This window comes from Armigeres subalbatus, chromosome 2 (genome assembly GCF_024139115.2).
Source record: "Armigeres subalbatus isolate Guangzhou_Male chromosome 2, GZ_Asu_2, whole genome shotgun sequence".
NCBI lineage: Eukaryota > Metazoa > Arthropoda > Insecta > Diptera > Culicidae > Armigeres > Armigeres subalbatus.
In genome coordinates, this window is record NC_085140.1 from 428,833,111 (window position 1) to 428,853,789 (window position 20,679).

Genomic DNA, 20,679 nt, shown 5'->3' on the forward strand with positions numbered 1-20,679 from the left:
AGTATGAAATGAATAGTGAGAAGTGAGAAATTCGAGAAAAGAAGTGAGAAATGAGAAGTGAGAAGTCAGAAATTCGGAAAGAAAAGTGAGAAATGAGAAATGCGAAGTAAGAAATGAGAAATGAGTAGTGGGAAGTGAGAAATGAGAAGTGAGAAATTCGAAGTGCGAAGTGAGTAGTGAGAAGTGAAAAGTAAGAAGAAGTAAGAAGTGAAAAGTGATAAGCGAAAAATGAGAAATTAAAAGTGAGGTATGAGAAGCTATAAGTGAGAAGTGAAAGTGAATAATGAAAAGTGTGAAGAAAAAAGCGAGATTTGCGAATTAAGAAATAAATAGTGATAAGTAAAAAGTAAATAGTTGGCTGAGTGAGGTGAGAAGCAAGATGTGTGAAAAGAGAAGAAGTTAGTAGTGAGAAGTGCGAAATGAGGAAAGAGAAGTGAATTGCGAGATGGTACAGCGTTGACCCAATTTTGTTACTCCCCGATTTTGTCTACCGCTGATTTTATCACGTTTTCGACCCAATTTTGTCACCCCAAAAAAAATTGTGCTTCTTTTTATTTTCGTAAATAATACCACAAACAACATTGATTTTCATGAAATAACTTTCACCTTTCACCATAACTACTCAATATTCATTTCCGTTTCTCAATTGGCTCATTTCACTTCTGTGTGCTCACTTCGAACATCCTATTTCTCAGTTTTCGTTGTTCACTATTCACTTCGAACATTTCATTTCTCACTTCACTTAATAAGGAAACTAATTTTAACTATACGACCAAATGGTATTCGGCCAAAAATAAATGTGTTCCCTATCTCGATACCTCCCCCCCAACTCGATGGTCCATTCAATATCGAATAAACGAGAGTTCACTGCAACTCAAAGTGCAGCTTCACCGACGAGAAGCGAGGAAGGGTCGCTGAGCCGAAAGTCATCTGACCGAATGCCGTTTAGCCGAAAACACCTTAGGCGTAAATCACCCAACCGAATTTCATATGGCTGAAATGGTTCTTCTTCTTCTTCTTCTTATTGGCATTACATCCCCACACTGGGGATGATGGTTGCTGAAATGGTTATTAGGCCAAAAATGGTTTGCCATAAAATATCATTCAGCTGAGGCGACATACGGCCAAACTGGACATTTGGCCGTAAATGCCGATTGGCCGAAAATGTCGTTTGGCAGAGAAGGTCATTTGGTCGAAAATTACGGTCGAAAATGTCGTTTGGCCGAACATGTCATCTGGTAGACCTGTCATTTTGCCGAACGATGTCGTTTAGCCGAGTATGTCATACAGCCGAAAATATCGTTTAGCCGAACGAGTCATTTCACCGAAAAAATCGTTTGGCAGAATAGTTCATTGCTCCGACAATGCCGATTGGCTGAATTGAGTGGTTAGTTCGAAGGACCATTTGTTTTGCTCGAAAGAGTAATTTGGACGAACAGGTCATACGGTTGAACATGTCGTTTGAACATTCCATTTGTTGGAACAATGGTGAATATGAAAATCGTGAAGTGATCAATGATAATTGATAAATAGGAAATCTATATACATAAAAATGAATTTCTGTCTGTCTGAACCTTATAGACTCACCCATACAAATGAAGCATACATTTTTGCATAACTCGAGAACTAATCGGAGAATTAATAAATTTTAGGCGGAACAAAGTTCGTCGGGTGTGCTAGTAAGAAATAAAAAGTGAGAAACCGACATGAGAAGTGAGAAATAAGAAGGAAGAAAGTAGACGTCAATCTTTTCATCCTTTTACTTTTACAGTGAGAAGTGAAAAATGAAGAGTGAGAAGTAAGCCTCTCATTTCTCACTTTTCACTTCCCACTTTTTACATTGAGAAATGAGAAGCAAGAAATAAGGAGTGAGAAATGAGAAATCTCATTTCACAACTTATCAATCTTCATTTCTCATTTCTCACTGTGCAAAGTGAGCAGTTGAGACAGTGAGACGTCTCACTTCTTGCACAAACTGTGAAAAGGGGGAGGAATGAGAAAGGAAAAACGAGAAGTAAGACGTCTTAGTTTTCTCTGCTCACTTTTCATTTATCACTTCTTATATTCTCACTTCGCACTTATGACTTTTCACAGTAAGAAGTGAGAAGTGACAAATAAGGTGTGAGAAGCGAGACATCTCCCTTCTCACTTATCATTTGCCACTTCTCATTGCTCACTTGTCATAAGCCGAGTTCGTTCAATTCCACCACTCGATTGTACCTTTGACAGATACGTATTTAACTTGAGTACGAGACACTGAAGATGACCTTACTGTTAAGGTCGAAATATGTATCTGTCTTTACACTTTCCATATTCACTATTCTTCGGCCAAACGGCATATGACCTATGATATTTGTGGCATATGACCTGTTCGGCAAAATGACATCTTCGCCCAACTGGCTCTTTCTGGCAAACAATGTCCACTAACAAAAATTATATGTTCGATGAAGTATAGCATCCGCGGGTCGAAATAATAAATAATGATATTGACGTAGAATAAGTCTTTGCTTTCGATACGGATGCAGAGGTACAAGTCACAAGTTGGAAAAATGAACACGAACGTCAAAAATTGTCTATAATTGTCGCTGGTCTATAATTTTCCACGCCAATTCCAATTTGAAGAAGTTCACAGAATTTTTCGATTTTTTTAAGGTCTACAGTATACAAACGACATTTTAGACCAAATTACCCGTTCTGCTGAACGGTCATTCCAGCCAAACGGCTTTTCTGGCCAAACCGCATTTCTGGCCAAACGACTTTTTCAGCCGAATGGCCAGTTCAGCAGAACGACATTTTCGGCCAAATGACATTTCGGTCTAATGAATCACGGCCAGATGGGTTTTGGCCAAATGCCTTACGACTAAATAGCTTTCCGCCAAATGGATTTCGTTCAAATGAGTTCCGAGCTGCAAGAGTTTTCTTCTTGTTGCAGGAAGTTGCAGAGACTGAAGAGCCGGACGTCGGTTTGTACGGGAATCAGGAAAACTAATGGAAGGAAATTACTTGAAGAAACTCAGAAGAAGAAACAAGACAAATCCGAGAAAGCCACCTCAATTTCTAGGAAGAACAAATGTAAAGAAATAAATTGCCATGCTGATTCACACTGTCAGGTAAACCTGTTGTCGGCGTGTGGCCGAAAACGCCGGCGCTATCGATTTTCGGATCGGCACACAGTTTCAGCCACTTTTCAATTAACTAACACTTCCTGTGATTTTTGTTCATAAACGGAAGTGTATACAGTGTTCAAATAGCAAAACAAGTCATCGATGACTTACAAATATAGAAAAATAATATAAGCTTTTGCTGCCTTTTTTCTGGGAGATTTTTGTTTTAGAATTCTTAAAATAATTAGATTCTGACTAGATTCACTTCGAAAGAGGTGCCTACAGCTGTGAAGATACAAAAGTATTATCGCCGCAGTCTTCACGAAAACATGAACCGCGTTTAAACAAGTGCAGTTTTCTCGTGTGCAAGTTCGCACTCAAACATGCATACTAGATCCAAACCGAGTTCATCATAAACCGAACCGAAATCGCACCCAGTTTGAACACGAGTGTGCGCCCAAGTTCAAACACACGGGTTTGAACATGGAAGTTTAAACATCAGTTTATACACAGCATGCTGTTCATCTGTTCATATTGGTAAAGTGGTTTCTCTTCTTGAGTAGCGGTGATGGCCTAGTGGTAACTTGTTTGGCGTTCACTCAGAGCACTAGTGTTTGAATCCTTGTCTTTGGATTTTTTTAGAAATGGCACATGAATAGTTTCAGTTTTATAAATGGCACTTTTCAGCCCTTGTCGAAAACTGATGGAAAAACTGAATAAGATACTTAACCGCCTACCCACAGTATGCGCTTGGTCCGATATCTCAATATCACAACAATTGTTTTATTCAACATTTTGCATAAAATCTTCAGATATTATTCTTAATGTTCATAACAACTGAATATTATGTATATTTGCCCCTTTAGACACCCGGAAGCCTCCAATGTAATGATTATTTAAAGTATCCTTGTGTTTAGTTTCTAAACGAGGTAAATTACATATGCAAGCATGCATTTTGTTTTGTTAGATACGATGGGATTTACATGTCGTGAATAAAATATAGATGTTGATTCCAAAAAGTTCAAAGACGCACTTTTAGTGGGGGAGTTTGAAGAACTGGTTGTTAAACAAAAATTCAAATTGATAGAAATTCAAAAAGATAGTAGGGGTCTGTTCATAATGTATTTTAATTTGTATAAATAATACGCCGATGACATTATACAATACAAAGAAAATTCACAAACGATGGAGCTCCAGGTCAGAAATGAGCCCACAAATCCTTAAACATAAAAGTCCTATAACATGTCCTACTACATGTCCTACTACATGGCTCTCATAAAAGATAAAATCTTCAATTGTTACATTCTAAAAAAATACGAAACTGGAATTAAAGCCCCGTTGATCATAAGGTTCTTCAAAAAATACGAAACCGCTCTCTCCCTGGAATAAAGAAATCTCTATGCAATCCAGAACTTCGCTTCAGATTCTCGGTATGTTTATCAAGTACCACCGCGAAGTAAGTAGAATAAATTATCCCCTTATAAACGTGTCAGAAAAATATTGTCCCAAAATTTTAGAAATATGAACTAATCAGTTTTTTGGTGGTTGCAGAATCCCGAAATCGTAAGAAGAATTGCCTCGAAATGGAACCTCGCAAATGGAACAAAAAGCTTCGCTCAGAGCAGATTCGAACCTAAGGCGTCGCGAATCAAAGGCCTGAATCAAGACCTCACCTCTATAAACACTTCGTTATGCAAGTGCAAAAAATGTGCACAACATGTTTCAATTTTTCAATCATACCTTCATTGAAGTTTGGTTAAATTCTCTTATTCGAGATATGAATAACAAGGCTGGGAAACGTGAAGAATCAACAATAGTTTCCCTAGCAACCCGTTCATTTATCCAAGCATAGCATTCTCGTGTGCAAGCGCACATGTTTGAACCCAAGTTTGAACTCGATGTTTGAACATTGTACATTGCGCCTGGGTGTATCGGAGTTCAGGCTCGTGTTCAGATTGATATGTGCAAGTTCAAACATAGCAAGCAATGTTTGATTGGGTGCATAAACTTACGTGAACATCTCACACATGTTGCACCTTGAAGACTGATTATCGGTCTCCAGTAACAGCTTTTCCTAGCATTTCGAAGGGTTTTGTGAAATGCATAAATACGTCGGCAGAAATGCATCTGAACACGAGAACGCGTGTTCGTGTTCAAAACGTTCTGAACACTGCACACTGTTCCAGAGCACTGACCTAACTTAGCAACTTGTATCCTAGGAAAACAAATTCAAGCGACGGCATGCTACACATTTTTCGGCCAGTAACGGAACACGTGGGCATCTAACGGATAGAAATCAAGCATGCTCATATGTTTTTGCATAGTTCCAAATCTAAGGAATCTTAGTTACCACGATCGTTTTGCTTGCATACCAACCCAGTGCACACTGAACTGTGTTCAGAGTTCAAAACTAAGAACATCAAGGCGCGCTCTTGGCTCATGTTCTATTCAGGATGCATCTCTGTACGTCGGAATTATTCCTTCATGTCGATTGTAGTCGCAAAGCAATATTTTGCAAGACTAAAGTATATCCGATAAAAAAAACAATAATTTAACAATAAAAGATCTGAAAATATAACCTTTCTGTACAGCGTAACGCACGAGAAAAGCCAGAATAGGCCCAACCGGTAGTGTCGGTTGATCACACCCACCACCGCCGTCGATGCTGGATGGTGGAGGAGGTTATGCAATTTTCTGCAGCATGCAAGTAACGGGTTTTCCTACGGATCGGATGGCTCACGTGACCTTCGTCGATTGGTTTGCCAGTCACAGTGATTCAAGCGGCTCTTTATGTACACTCAGCAGATATGCGATTTTCCGTAACTAATAGCACAAATTGGCGCAAGGCTAAACGGATTCCCCCACCTCTGCCGTAGAGTTGTTGTTTGTTGTGATGTGGTAGTTGCTTCTGAGTGCGGCACCCCCGCTATTAGTGGTTGCACCGTGCCACCACCGCTGCTAATTCGATTAGAAGCGGTTCTACATATTAACACCGCCGTAAAGATATCATCTCTACGGTTTGCGATGGCTGCGGCCGTTTCGCGCACTGAGCAAAGGGTCGATCAGATTACAAACGGCCGATCGTGATCACGAGCCGTGCGCGCGATTGTTGTCGATTTGTAGACGGAAGCGGCAAGCATTTTCGTCTAGAATCACGCTTTGCGGCGATGTGCGACATGGGTGAATGATGAACGATCTTGGGTTGGGGTGGTTTGCTTGGCACTGTGAGCACTTGTTCAGATGGAAAACACTTTCAGTTCGCGCTGCATTGGTTAAGTAGCCGCTTCTGTTCAGAATGTTGAGGTACAATATTGGAATGCATAAATACAAACAGCGGCTTTACTTCCCGGTACAAATTGAAGAGACTGATGGGTTTGGTGGAGATTACAACAAGTTCCATAATTAACCGTATATTAGCTCCATAGAGTGCTATAATTACCATAAACATCATTGGATAGTGCTTCGTGCGCAACATGGGGAACACGTGCTGTTCGATATTTTGCGCTTGGTAATAAGCGTGTTAAATGCTTTGATTTATAGGAGAGAGGAAACGTCGAAACTTTATTTGCTGTCATTGTTTTTTTTAATTTATTAATTCAAAAGTAAGGATAAATACGTAATTAAATTAATTTCCAAAAAATACTGGTCAGAGTAAATTATGAAATAATAATTAACTTACCATCGTTTTGGACGATCTGCACAGAACATAAGTTGACTCAAGTGACTATCAGCACGTCACATCGTTCCGCCGTTATGATTAACGAAACTTATTCGACAAAGTTCCGAAATCAAGTCATTCTTCCCAACTGCGTAGTTATGTAATGGATACGGAAACTTTTTTCAAATCTTCTTCTAAATTGATGTGTTTAACTCGCATGTAGGTCATCTATCTCACGATCAAGATCATCATCATTAAATTTCGAAGAAAAAAAAAACAAATCTTAAGTAACAGCAAAAAGTTGTGGGATCTAATCACATTCTGATGGGAAATAACATATCCGTTCTAACTTCTAAAACAAACTCAACCATCACGGTTGCAGAACTATTCTCGCGGTAGCCAAACTTCTCGCCGAACGGTCTCGAAAACTACTACCGTCTGCGATCTCATGTGACAATTTTGGCAGGGAGCGAACATGCAGGGCAACGATTTTGCTGAATCACTTACATGCACACCGGACGTTGCCTCGAGGCGGGACGCGACGTATTCTTGACTGGAACCACCCAGCCACAGTGGCTATAATTAGCACCTGAACAAAGTTAGATTTTTTGGTGTCTCAGTTTGTGTGCGTTCTAAGGGTGGCCAATACGTTATGCAGCACAAATTCTACCATATAATCGAAAGTGCAATAACCATCAGATATAGTGGCTTAATGCTGTTTTCTATTCTCATAGAATCATTTTATATCCGCTTATGTAGTTCGTGATCTTCTTCCTTATTATACAGACATTATATTATGCAACTGGGACATTGGTGCTTGGCATCTCAGGGTTCCCACAATCATCAACTACAAGCTTACACCAATTTGAAATTTATGCTTTTACATATTATGTGAGAAGTGACAAATAAGCAATCCAGCTACCTTGATCATGATCTGCTACAATGTGAATGTTACAAATAATATATGTAAATGTTTACTTTTTTCATTTTTTTTGGAATTGTTTTGCTCTGTTATTTGTTTGTGGGTGATTCGGTTGGCAGACTAATTATGTTGCCCAATCTCCGGAGGAATCTGCAAATCTACTGGCAGAATTTTGCAAAAGCGTTTATAATCACGCTTCACCGTCAGTCGCTGATGGAGTACTTGACAGAATAATCGAATATAGCATAAATCTCCCTATTATTACTGTCTCAGTCGATGAAACTTGTTAGCGGCTTATAACCACTTTGCGTTGAAGCTCTTGCACCGCTTCCATCAATTATCTTTAACCTTGTGTAGCGGAGAATTCCCCGAACTATGGAGGGTGCAAAAATTATACCAAATCATAAGACTGGAGGCTTACACAATGCCGAGAACTATTGCGGTATTTCAATACTAAGCTGTTTGTCGAGAGTTCTTGAATGTGTTGTCCTGTTAGCTGTAAGCTCTTTTTTATCCGTACATCAGATTTAAATCGATCTTGTTTTCGATAAGGTGCCACATGACCTGATGCTGGCGAAGCTGCGGAAAATGGGACTTCCGGCCTGGATAACTGCCTGGCAACGATCATACTTGACGTTTCGGCTTGCATTTGTTAAAGATCATGGCTATCCGTCAGCGCGATTTAGTATTACATCTGGTGTTCTTCAAAGTAGCCAGCTTGGATCTCTCCTGTTGGTGCTGTTCATACACGATTTGTGTTTACTGATCGAATCGGATCAGTTGCTGTACGCGGACAACTTGAAAATTTTCCAAACCGTTCTCCCGCATTTGAATTGCTTGATATTACAGCGCGACTTGGACAATCTGAACATGTGGTGCCATGCGAACGGAATGAGTGTCAACGCTGGCTAATGTAAAACAATGACGTTCACTCGCTCACAATCAACTTTCCACCACGACTAGGTAGTGGCATTGTAATCAATATAACGTATGGGAGCACTAGAGTATGCAGTTTTAGTTTGGGCTCCATCAGGTATACGATCCGACCGAATTGAACGAGTGCAAAGACCGTGTTTGCGTAACGCCTAGAGATACCTGTAGTAGGAAGACCAAAGAGACCAAATCCGGTCAACGACTCAAACATTCAGCACCACATTATCTTTGAAGAATCCAGCAGAAATACGAAGGTCAGGGTACTTTTTGACACGTCATGCAAGACCTTGGCCAACTATTCCTTGAACGAAATAGGTACTTCTTGTTAGAATTGTTCTTCAGCAAGACCTCTGTTTCATGTACCCGAGAGTTCGGACACGACGCATTCCCACAGCAGCAGTCGCACATTGGAACAACTCAGAAAAAAGACTGTCAAAACCTCATTGTGGCGTTTAATACAGATTTAGATACATGATTTGTTCATAGAATGTGTTCAAAAAGCTGCCCGACAAAATCTAGAGCGTGAAATCCACTATTATGTTTTAATGCGACACCCGAGCAAAAAAAAAAATTTTTCCGCAAATTTTTTTTTGTTCGGGTTTTTGACAATGTTTTAGAATATTGTGTTTTGAGAAATTTTGCTAAAGATATTGTATGTTTTCTTCCTAATTTTAAAGGTTGAATCGTTGTTTTTCGATACTGCTGTCCAAAACTCATATAAAAATCAATTTTCAGTATTTTTAAAATAAATATACAACATATCAACACGTTTTATATCACAAAATAAAAAATGGCGCTAATATACGATCGTTTCCAGATAATATGGTCTTTCTGAATGGAATGTCAGTCAAATAGAACGGTATTATTAAAAAAAAAATAGGTTAATTTCTTGATTAAATAACAACCTTATAGGCACATTTTGGCAGCTAGATTTCCGTTATTCTAAAAGCTGATGTTGTATAAAAGAAGCCAGTGGCTAAAGCTCAATTGGGTCTGATGAGGCGCACTGATTTTTGTTCCAATTTTTATAGTGTGGTTTTTAATAAATATTTCTCTTTCTCATCATATACTCATTTCATCGGCCTTATTGTGGATCTATTTATTATTTCTAAAAGTAGGGTGAGCGTACCCTGCGTCTCCAATATTGCAGATGTCCGACCCGTTCGTTGCCATGCTCCGTTCGGCTAGATTCACGCTGAACAAAACGGGCGTTGAATGCTGCTGAAGACCTCCATGATGTTCCGCCAGAAGATCTGGCCCTCCAGCTACTCCACGATCTGTAGAATAAGCAGATGATCTTCACGCTCGGCCCATTATGGAATCCAGAGGCCGACAACCTTCGATTTCATGTAGAAGAACCTTGCGAAGATTTTCGACCCACTGCACAGTGGCGTGATTTTCGTGAAGCCCATATTTTTTTAAATTTAACATGTATATTGGATGAGCTAGTTCCAAAATTTTTTGATTGTAATTTGTAAATTAAATTTTTGGTGTCTTGTTGAAGTTCATTCCGTAAAGTGTCTCCCGAACAAATATGTATGGGAAAATGAAATTTGGCTCAACTGTTTTGGGAAAGATTCGAAAAGATCTGGTATTATGCATTAAAATCTATTTTTTTGTCTACTTTCCGGTGGTTAGTGTGATGAATTGCGCATAGCAACTGCAAAATCGGGAAATTGACTGGCGCAATGTTAGAATGAGAACGCTGTCTTTGTTCTAGATCCTAGAGTTTGGGTTTGCGGAAGCCCTTGGATAACATAAAGTATGTTGGATAACCATTTTAACTGAAAAATGAATTCAAAGTTTCAAAATGACTCTGTGGTGAAGTTTTGAACGCAATCTCAGGTTTTGTCCTGGATTTGTATGAGGGCCCGCCACTGTGTACTGGGCCTATTGGAGTCCATCATGACAAAAACAAAACATGACATTGTCTTCTGCGAATGGGAATCTCCGTTGCTGAATTACTTTTTGTAGCAATTCACTTCAGGAAGCGTATCGAGTATGGCGACTATTTTTAATCAATTACTCAACCTAAAATTACCGAAGCTCGATATTTGCCAATCTTTTCAGAAATGACTATTTTGAGCCTGATATAGAGGAGTCGCACTTTAAACTGTTCCTGAACGACCCCTATAATAAAGCTTTTTTCGTGCGGGTGTGAAGTCTCAGTGATGATAATGATGATTAGAAAAGAGCAGCAGGAAAAAAATCTTGCTTCGTGTTAATAATATTTTGAAGAGTAGCGGCAACAAGATGAAGGCCATACACACGTTTACCGTGGCCTTGTTGACTTACAGTATCGAAATGGTGAAGTGGACCCAAGACTAACTTAGAGGCATTAGAGCGAGCAGTTTGAGTGACGCTCACTTCATACTGAGACTTAGCTTGCCACAAGCAGTGGAAGGAAGGAGAAACGTCACCGATATACAAACATTGTGTGTTTCCCAGATCCAGCTGTTGTGAAAAGTGAAAAATGCGTAAAGAGAAGTGCAAAGTGAGAAATGAGGAGTGAGAGTAAGATGTCTCACTTATCACTACTTATGCTTCATTTTTACTTATTATTTCTCATTTCTTACTGTGATACGTTTCACTTCGCACTTCTTTCGCTTTCCGCAATGAAAAGTGAGAAGAGAGAAATAAGGAGCGAGAAGTGAATTAATTCACTAAGCACTTCTCACTACACTTTTCACAGTGTGAGGTGAGGTGAAAGTTGAGACATGCGTAGCGTTAAATGAGCAGTGATAAGTGTGACATCTAATTTTATCCTTCTCATTCTGAATTTCTCAAGACTCATTGTGATCTGTGAGATGTGCAACGTGAAACGAAAAAATGAGTAGTGAGAAAAGAAAAATGAGAAGTGAGACGTTTCACTTCTTATACATCACTTCTTACTTCTCATTTTTACTTCACACTTCTCCCTTCACTTACTTTTTGTAATGAGAAGCGAGAAATCAAGAGTAAGAAATGAGAAATCAGAAATATGGAGTGAGAAGGTAAAAGTGAGACTTCACACTTTTCACTTCTGATTTATCATTTCTCACTTCTTAACGATCATTAATCACTTCAAACCTTTTTTTTTTTTTTTTTTTTTTTTTTTTTAACTAAATTTATTTGCTAATTATCTAATACATGCATTCATCTCTTAGACTAGGTGTTCCGTGTTTTCTTAACACTATCATCCTTATTTGCTATGTTACTTTTTAGTTATTATTAATACATTTCAATTGCCTCTGGCAGAATTTTTCCTCTGGTTGAATTGAACCATGTAGGAATTACAATCTTTTCAACTTAAACTAAACTTAACCTATTTTATACTAAGGATACAAGGAGCTAATCGTTGCAATAGAAGATTGCAACGATTTTTGTCTAAAATTGAAATTATTTTGTTGGACATTTGTTGCAATGTCTCAATATTAGAAATTCTATGAAGTTCATTGGTACTATACCACGGAGGCAACTTCAGAATCATTTTCAAAATTTTATTTTGAATCCTCTGGAGTGCCTTCTTTCTGGTATTGCAGCAACTAGTCCATATTGGCACAGCATACAACATGGCAGGTCTAAAATTTGTTTGTAAATCAAAAGTTTGTTCTTAAGACAAAGTTTTGATTTTCTGTTTATAAGTGGATATAGACACTTAATATATTTGTTACATTTGGCTTGAAGGCCTTCAATGTGTTTTTTAAAAATTAATTTTGATCTAGCAGAAGTCCTAAATATTTAGCTTCGCTAGACCAATTAATTGGAACCCCATTCATAGTGACAATATGTCTGCTAGAAGGTTTCAAATAAGAAGCTCTCGGCTTATGTGGGAAAATTATAAGCTGAGTTTTGGAAGCATTCGGGGAAATTTTCCATTTTTGCAAGTAAGTGGAGAAAATATCCAAACTTTTTTGCAATCTACTACAAATGACACGAAGGCTTCGCCCTTTGGCTGAGAGACCTGTGTCATCTGCAAACAAAGATTTTGACACCCTGCTGGTAAATCAGGTAAGTCAGAAAGTTAAATGTTATACAATATGGGCCCCAGTATGCTGCCTTGGGGGACACCAGCCCTTACAGGTAATCTATCAGATTTAGAATTCTGATAGTTTACCTGCAGTGAGCGATCTGATAAATAATTTTGGATCAGTTTAATGATGTACAGAGGAAAATTAAAATTCATCAATTTTACAATCAAACCTTCATGCCAAACACTGTCAAATGCTTTCTCTATATCAAGAAGAGCAATTCCAGTCGAATATCCTTCAGAATTGTTGGGCCGAATTAAATTCGTTACTCTTAATAACTGATGGGTGGTTGAATGCCCATGGCGAAAACCAAATTGTTCATCAGCAAAAATAGAATTGTCATTAATATGAACCATCATTCTATTTAAAATAATCTTTTCAAACAGTTTGCTTATTGAAGAAAGCAAACTGATTGGGCGATAACTAGAAGCCTCAGCTGGATTTTTGTCCGGCTTCAAAATTGGAACAACTTTGGCGTTTTTCCATTTATCTGGGAAGTATGCCAATTGAAAACATTTGTTAAATAAATTAACCAAAAAGGATAAAGAGCTCTCAGGAAGTTTTTGATAAGTATGTAGAAAATACCATCATCACCTGGGCTTTCATATTTTTATATTTTCTAGTAGTAGATCTCACTTCATCCAAATTCGTTCTCAACGCAGGGTCAAAACATTTCCTTGATTGAGAATGTCTTCGAAGCTCCGTGTAACCTGATCCTCAATTAGACTAGTAAAACCTAGACTTAAATTATGGGCTCTCTCAAACTGCTTAGTAAGTGTTTGAGCCTTTTCGCCATTTGCTAATAAAATTTGATTTCCCTCTTTAAGCGCTGGAATTGGCTTTTGAGGTTTTTTAAGAATTTTCGTTAATTTCCAAAAGGGTTTCGAACTGGGATCCAACTTCGAGACATTATTCTCAAAGTTGGTATTTCTCAGAATAGCGAAACGTTTTTTAATTTCATTTTGCAAATCCCGCCAAATAACTTTCAACGCGGGATCGCGAGTTCTTTGGTATTGCCTTCTTCTCACATTTTTAAGACGGATCAGTAGCTGAAGATCGTCGTCAATAATAATGGAGTTGAATTTAGTTTCACATTTAGGAATTGCAATGCCTCTGGCTTCGACAATTAAATTTGTCAAAGATACGAGAGCATTATCAATATCACTTTTGGTATCGAGAGGAATATCAACATCAAAATTCCTATCGACATACGTTTTATATAAATCCCAATCAGCTCTATGATAATTAAAAGTAGAGCTGATTGGATTATAAATGGCTTCTTGTGAGATTTCAAATGTCACAGGAAGATGATCAGAGTCAAAGTCAGCATGAGTTACCAATTGGCCACACAGCTGACTTGAATCCGTTAAAACTAAATCAATTGTAGAAGGATTTCGACTGGAAGAAAAACAAGTAGGTCCATTGGGATATTGAATAGTATAATATCCTGCAGAACAATCTTCAAATAAAATTTTACCATTGGAATTGCTTTGAGCATTATTCCATGAACGGTGTTTGGCATTGAAGTCACCAATTACGAAGAATTTTGATTTGTTGCGAGTCAGAATTTGAAGATCAGCTTTCAACAAATTCTTTTGCTGCCCATTGCATTGAAAAGGCAAGTAGGCTGCAATGAAGGAAAATTGTCCAAAATTTGTTTCAACAGAAACTCCCAAGGTTTCAAAAACTTTGGTTTCAAATGAAGAAAATAATTTATGTTTGATACGTCTATTAATGACAATGGCGACCCCACCACAGGCGCTGTCAAGACGATCATTTCTGTAGATAAAATAGTTTGGATCTCTTTTAATGGAGAGTCCTGGTTTTAAATACGTTTCAGTTATAATGGCAATATGCACATTATGAACTGAAAGGAAGTTGAATAATTCATCTTCCTTACCCTTTAGAGAGCGGGCATTCCAATTTAGAACTTTCACACAATTATTTGGATCCATTGAAACGGAGTCCGATAACAATTGTTTGTGTGTACTTTATACCAACCTGAACAGCTTCAGGAATGGTATTTGCTTTGAACATTGCATCAATCATGTGATGCAATTGTTCAGTTAAAAAATCAAAATCGGAAGCAGTCATGCTACCTGAATCGGCAACATGACCGTTATTTTCTGTTGGGACATGGGTATAAACCTCATTTTGAGAAGAGAAATTTTGTCTACCAGCAGCGATGTTTGCATACGTAGGTACATTCGAAAAATTGGAATTTACTGAAGTGCTTGCTACCCGTTGACGAGCGGCAAAATTTGTTTGTGAATTGTGGTGGGTATGAATTGCTCGACCGGTAACCGGTTTCGAAATTTGAGCGTTTGAAAAATTTCTACCCGTCGAATCTGGGATCCGATTGGAATTTCCCGTCATCAATTTTGCACGGGAATTCAAAACTTTTTTGCGTGAAGGGCATTCCCAGAAATTGGATTTATGATTGCCCCCACAGTTTGCACATTTAAATTTATTGGAATCTTCTCTCACGGCACATGCGTCCTTGGCGTGAGAGGTTCCACCACAAATCATGCATTTAGCATCCATGTGACAATGTTTGGTTCCATGACCCCACTTTTGGCACTTACGGCACTGGGTGGGGTTTTGGAAATTTCCCCCAGGCCTGCGGAAATGTTCCCATGTAACACGGACATGAGACATAATACAGGCCTTTTCCAAACTTTTCATATTATTTAGTTCACTTTTGTTAAAATGAACTAAATAAAATTCTTGAGAAATGCCCTCTGGGAAGTACCAGAGTGGGATTTCTTTTTCATCTTAATTACTTGGACTGGTGAAAATCCAAGTAATTGAGAAATTTCAATTTTAATCTCATCCAGTGATTTGTCATCAGTGGGGAGACCTTTCAAGACGACTTTGAACAATCGCTCAGTTTTGTCGTCGTATGTGAAGAATTTATGGCGCTTCTCAGTTAAATACTGAAGAAGACGTTTGCGATCGTCAAAGGATCCCGGCAAAACGCGGCAGTCACCCTTCCTAGCAATCTGAAATGAAACCTTGATCCCCTGAAGGTTACTCAAAATCTCATTCCTAAAGCCAGAAAACTCGGCAACAGATACCACAATCGGCGGAATCCTTTGCTTTTTCGCATGAATCGAATCACCTGGGCTAGATTCGATTTGCTCAATATCATCATTAATCAAATCGAACTGATTGCTCAAAATTATTTCCGACATTAGAGTTTGAAGGAATATCTGAATTCTCCAGCTTCCTTCTATTTTTTCCGCGCTTTGGCAGGACGGTCTTGAAACCTTGTTTCTTAGAAGGAAGTGGAGAATTCAAAGACTCCCCCTTCCTCTTGTTTTTATTAATACTCATTGCTGAGCGTGGAGACGTGACCTTCTAAGAGGTTTTTTCCCAGAACGGTGTCCCTGCAGGATTACCACCGCTTGTCGGAATTTTACTTCCGCAAACGGGTCCAACGTAAAACGAAGGCACGGGTCCTTGCAAAGATCGTAACGGGATCAGTGGGTACAAATAGCGCTAAGAAGCACCGTTGAAATTAAATTAGCTTCGGGTAGTATTAAAAACTTCCTTCCGCAAAGAGAGAAAGAACCGCACAGCACGAAAGCACGATGCGGTCTGGACTTCAAACCTTTAATATTCACTATTGTGCGGCCAAGTGACATTACGGTTGTATGATACGTTCCACCAAATGATATTTTCGGCCACATGACTCGTTCGGCATTTTGAAATTTTTGGTACTTGAAAGACATTCAAAAAGTTACGAAGGAATAATGAAGAGAACATACACAAACTAAGGACAAACATCATCATCTTGAAAAGAGTTGTAGTCTTAATTGCATAATAGGATCATGTGGTTTATATTTCACAATTTGTGCACCCCAATGAAGGAAATGCTGGCATAGTTTTGTCTTCTTTGGAGCAGTGATGGAAAATGTCATTTCAATGTCCTGTCACAGGACTCCTGAGACTGGTTTGCTAATAGTTTTATTCACAACTTATTTACAATTGTTGTTTAAGGTGGTAGGTCATTTGGCATGAAGTCGTTGGGCATAACGCCGTTCGGCATAACGGTCGTTTGACATAATGGTCGGTCAACATAATAAACATTTGGCATAATAATTGTGTAAACAACAATTTTGAAACAAATGCAAAAAATGTAATTTATCATTATAGTAGCTGATTGTTATGTCTGGTTTTTTCACTTATCATTTTTTCCCTTGCGTCAGAAACAAGATCGCCTTTGACATGAAACAAAAAACGAAAACATTTTTTAGACGAAAAAGGCAATACAATTCAATGCAGCAAATTCTTCAGGAGATAGAAGCTTGTTTTTTAAACACGGTTTGTTCTGTGCGATTCCTTCTGCGATGCATTTTACCAGCATATGGCAAAGGATGATTATGACTCCTTTTGTTTTCAAAAACTTTATCAAAATCACTTTGATTTCTTCTTTCAATTGCTTCATTAAGGCAAGGGATGCATTTGCTTGGCAGAAAGCAAAAGAGAGGATATGATTCCTTCTTTCAATTCAGGCATGTGGGGGGATGTGGGGTCTCCAGTAGCCTTGCGAGAGAAAAAGAAGTATGATTGCCATTCCGGAGATAGCGAATTCGATTCTCGGTCCGGTTTTTTACACGATTGACGCGTGCGTGCAAAAAGAAAATCGTTTGAAAAAATCCTGTATTTTTGAGAAATTGTGTAAAACTATTGCGTTTTTTCGACAAATCGTGTAAAAATAAAATGCATATTTTTAGAAGTTACGAAAAAATGATGCACAGGGTCTTCTGCCAATTATGATCTACTGCTCCACTTATCCAAGAATTTAATGTAGTAATGCGTTAAGGTCTACTTGCATAAAAGTCATCCGAGAAATCCCTGAAGTACGACCTTAGGGTCTACACACCTACTGTTATTATCTTCAGTTGTTCTGAAAACGTCCAAATAATCCATAGAAAAACGACAAAGATACAGCTCGGCAATTTTGATTTGTTTGTATAAAAATAGACTAATAGACTGTATGGCATGAACGCATTTTATTACGTGTACCACAAAGGACACGTTCCATATTTAAAATTGATCAAAAGATCTCTGGTGATGCAAGTAGGACTCAAGGTTTGACTTCAGGGAATTCTTGGAATACCAGGTCCACATGTCATGAACGCACTCTATTCTGTGTACCACAAAGGGCATGTTCCATATTTGAAACTGGTCAATAGCTCTGGTTACGCGTGTAGAATTTAGGGCCTGACTTAAGAGGATTCTTGGATGACCATACCCACGTGTCATGTACGCAATTTATTTATGCTACAACAAAAGGCATGTTCCACATTTGAAAATGGATTATAAATCTCCGCTTACGCGTGCAGGGCTGACTTCAGGTAATTCTTGGATGATCATACCCACATCTCCAAAACACATTGTATTCTGTGTACCACAATGGAAATGTTCTATAGTTGAAACTAATCAATATATCTCTGGTTACACGTGTAGACAATCTTTTTACGCGTGTAGACCTTAAGGCCCGACTTCAGGGTTTTTTGGATGACCATGAACATAAGCCATAAACGTATTCTATACTTTATACCTCTTTTTTACAATCTGATAGGGTACAAAAACAATACTTTTTGAAAATCGCGTAACTTTGTGAAAATCGTGCAAATAAAAATCGTGTATCATCGAGAAAATCGAGCAAATTCAAATCGTGCAATTTCGAGAAAATCGTGTAAAAATAATCGTGTAAAATAAACTTGTATAGAAAAAATCATGTAAAAACAGATTTCAGTGGACTAAGTTGAAAAGCAGGCCATCTTCCAGTTGTAATGTAGGGCCATGAAAGAAGAAGAAGAAGTGTGTTTCCCATATCCAGCTGTTTTGAAAAGTGGTAGATCTCAATTCTTAGTACTCATGCTCATTTTTCACTTCTTACTCCACAATTGTCACTTTTCATTTCTCTTTTCTCAGTTTTCAAAATGGGAAGTAAGAAGTGAGACCTTTCATTCATCACTTATTGATTCTTTCTTTTCATTTCGCACTTCATGCTTTCCGCAGTGAAAAGTGAGATGTCAGAAATTATGCGTTAGAAGTGAAAAATGAGAACTAATAAGTGAAAATTAAGATAAAAGAAGTATGACTTCTCACTCCTATTTCCTCACTTTTCACAGTGATAAGTTAGAAGTAGGAAGAATGAAGAGTGAGAAGTGGAAAGTAAAACGTTTCACTTCTCATTTAATTTCTCACTTCTCAGATTGCACTTTCTACTTTTCACGGTGAGAAGTTAGAAATGATGAGTGAGAAGTGAAAAGTGAGAAATGAAGTGTGAAAAGTGAGAAATAAGAAATCTCTCTTCTCACTCCTCATTCCTCACTTTTCACAGCGAGAAGTGAGAAATGAATGAAGATTGAGAAGTGAAAATTAAAACGTTTCACTGCTTATTTCTCATTTCTCACTCCTCACTTATCAGATCGCACTTATTACTTTTCACAACGAAAAGTGAGTAGTGGAAAGTGTATCACTTCGCACTTCTCACTAAACTTTTCACAGCGTGAGGAGAGGTGAAAGGTGAGAAATGCGAAGTGCAAAATGAGCGGTGAGAAGTTAGACATCTTACTTTACTCTTTTCATTCTGCATATCTCAGTGCGAAGTGAAATGAAAATAAATGAGAAGTGAGGAATGAAGAGTGAAATTTCCGTGGGAAAGAAAGAGAGGGCACTACAATTTAACTCAGTCACTGAGTAGATGAAAGTTAGAGTGTACGACTAGATAACTTTCGGCCTAATATGTTTTTTGACGAAGTAGCTTTCGGTCGATTGACTTTTGACCGTTCTCCCAGTATCATCATCATTACCTTTTGTTTGTTTGTTTTATTAATTTTACGTCCGACTCTTATATGGAATTAATATAAATTAAAAAAAAGGCAAGGAATAAACTAGCCTTAAAAAATCGTGTATCTAATAGGTCATTGCTCTAAACTTGAAATTGACGACGTGAGAGCCGAGTAATTTTCAAATGACACTAATGTCATGACATTCCGTGACATTTTTCTAATTTGGCTTCCATTCCTTACACTTTATATTTTAGTATAATGATCTGTTTGACAAAGCTCTAGGATCCTTTAGGCATCACATGGCAATCCGAATATTCGAATAGTAAATTACTTTAAAAAAAGTTATAAGCAAGTTAGTAATAACAATTCATGATATTTTTCTACATTTCCCATCACTTCTCCATAATAAGTTATAAGGCATAAGTTATGATTTTGGTGAGTATAGGGCACTACACGGAAACATCTATTTCTCTTTCGTTCCAAATAAATTTTGACGTTTACTGGCCTTGTTGTTTTCAAATTTCTTTGCAGCGAGGAAAAGACAAAGCAGTCCGTACTAATTTCCTCGGGTACTAATTTCTCGCAAAGATGCACGCTTTGTCTCTTTCTCGCTGCATAGAAATTAGAAAGAGAAAGAGATGTTTCCGTGTAGTGCCCTATACTCACCAACAGGGGTCTGAGAAGCGGCCATGTTTCTGATGCCAGCATCAAAATCATCGATTAATTTAATACGAAGGCGTAATCATAATCGTTGAAACCTGCCATTGAAAATATATTTTAAATATCTTGATATCTTGGCGAAGTAGAGCGCTTGGTGCCGATTGAAATATGAAAATTTATTAAAGGCATCAATATTCTTGTTGAAATACACCCCGCATCCATACTTTCGCACGAGTTCTTAAAAAATGATTACAAATAATTACGTCTATTTGGAAAAAATCACTTCGGAATGGTGGTTTGTTTACAAAATAGAATTGTCAGTGGGAAACCCAATTTCAATAGAACAATGGGAAACACAAAGATGTTGGCTATTGTCAAACATAGTGGGTAGGATTGGGGGTGCCAGATACCTGCTCACCAAAATCAAAACTCGGAATAATCTCTTTCTCTTTCGTACCCCATACATTTTGACGTTTACTGGCCTTGTTGTTTTCTAATTTCTTTGCAGTAAGAAAGAGACAAAGCAGTCCCTGCAGTGCCCTATCCAAGATTTTTTTATGTACAGGTTATCCGACTTGTCAAT

The 20,679-nt window shown here is 38.1% G+C and overlaps 1 protein-coding gene across 3 annotated transcripts in view; it reads right to left on the reverse strand.

Annotated features, from left to right (window-relative positions):
- The window catches only part of LOC134213553 (elongation of very long chain fatty acids protein AAEL008004), a 99,594-nt gene that overhangs the window by 36,107 nt on the left and 42,808 nt on the right, over positions 1–20,679 (reverse strand). The window contains exon 2 of one of the 3 annotated variants that reach the window (XM_062692702.1): positions 6,784–6,990. The exons of 1 other annotated variant lie outside the window; for it this stretch is intronic. The gene's annotated coding sequence lies outside the window, so the exon portion shown is untranslated. Of the gene's footprint in view, positions 1–6,783; positions 7,010–20,679 lie in introns of those variants that run through there. One more of the 3 variants, XM_062692703.1, reaches the window with a different exon arrangement.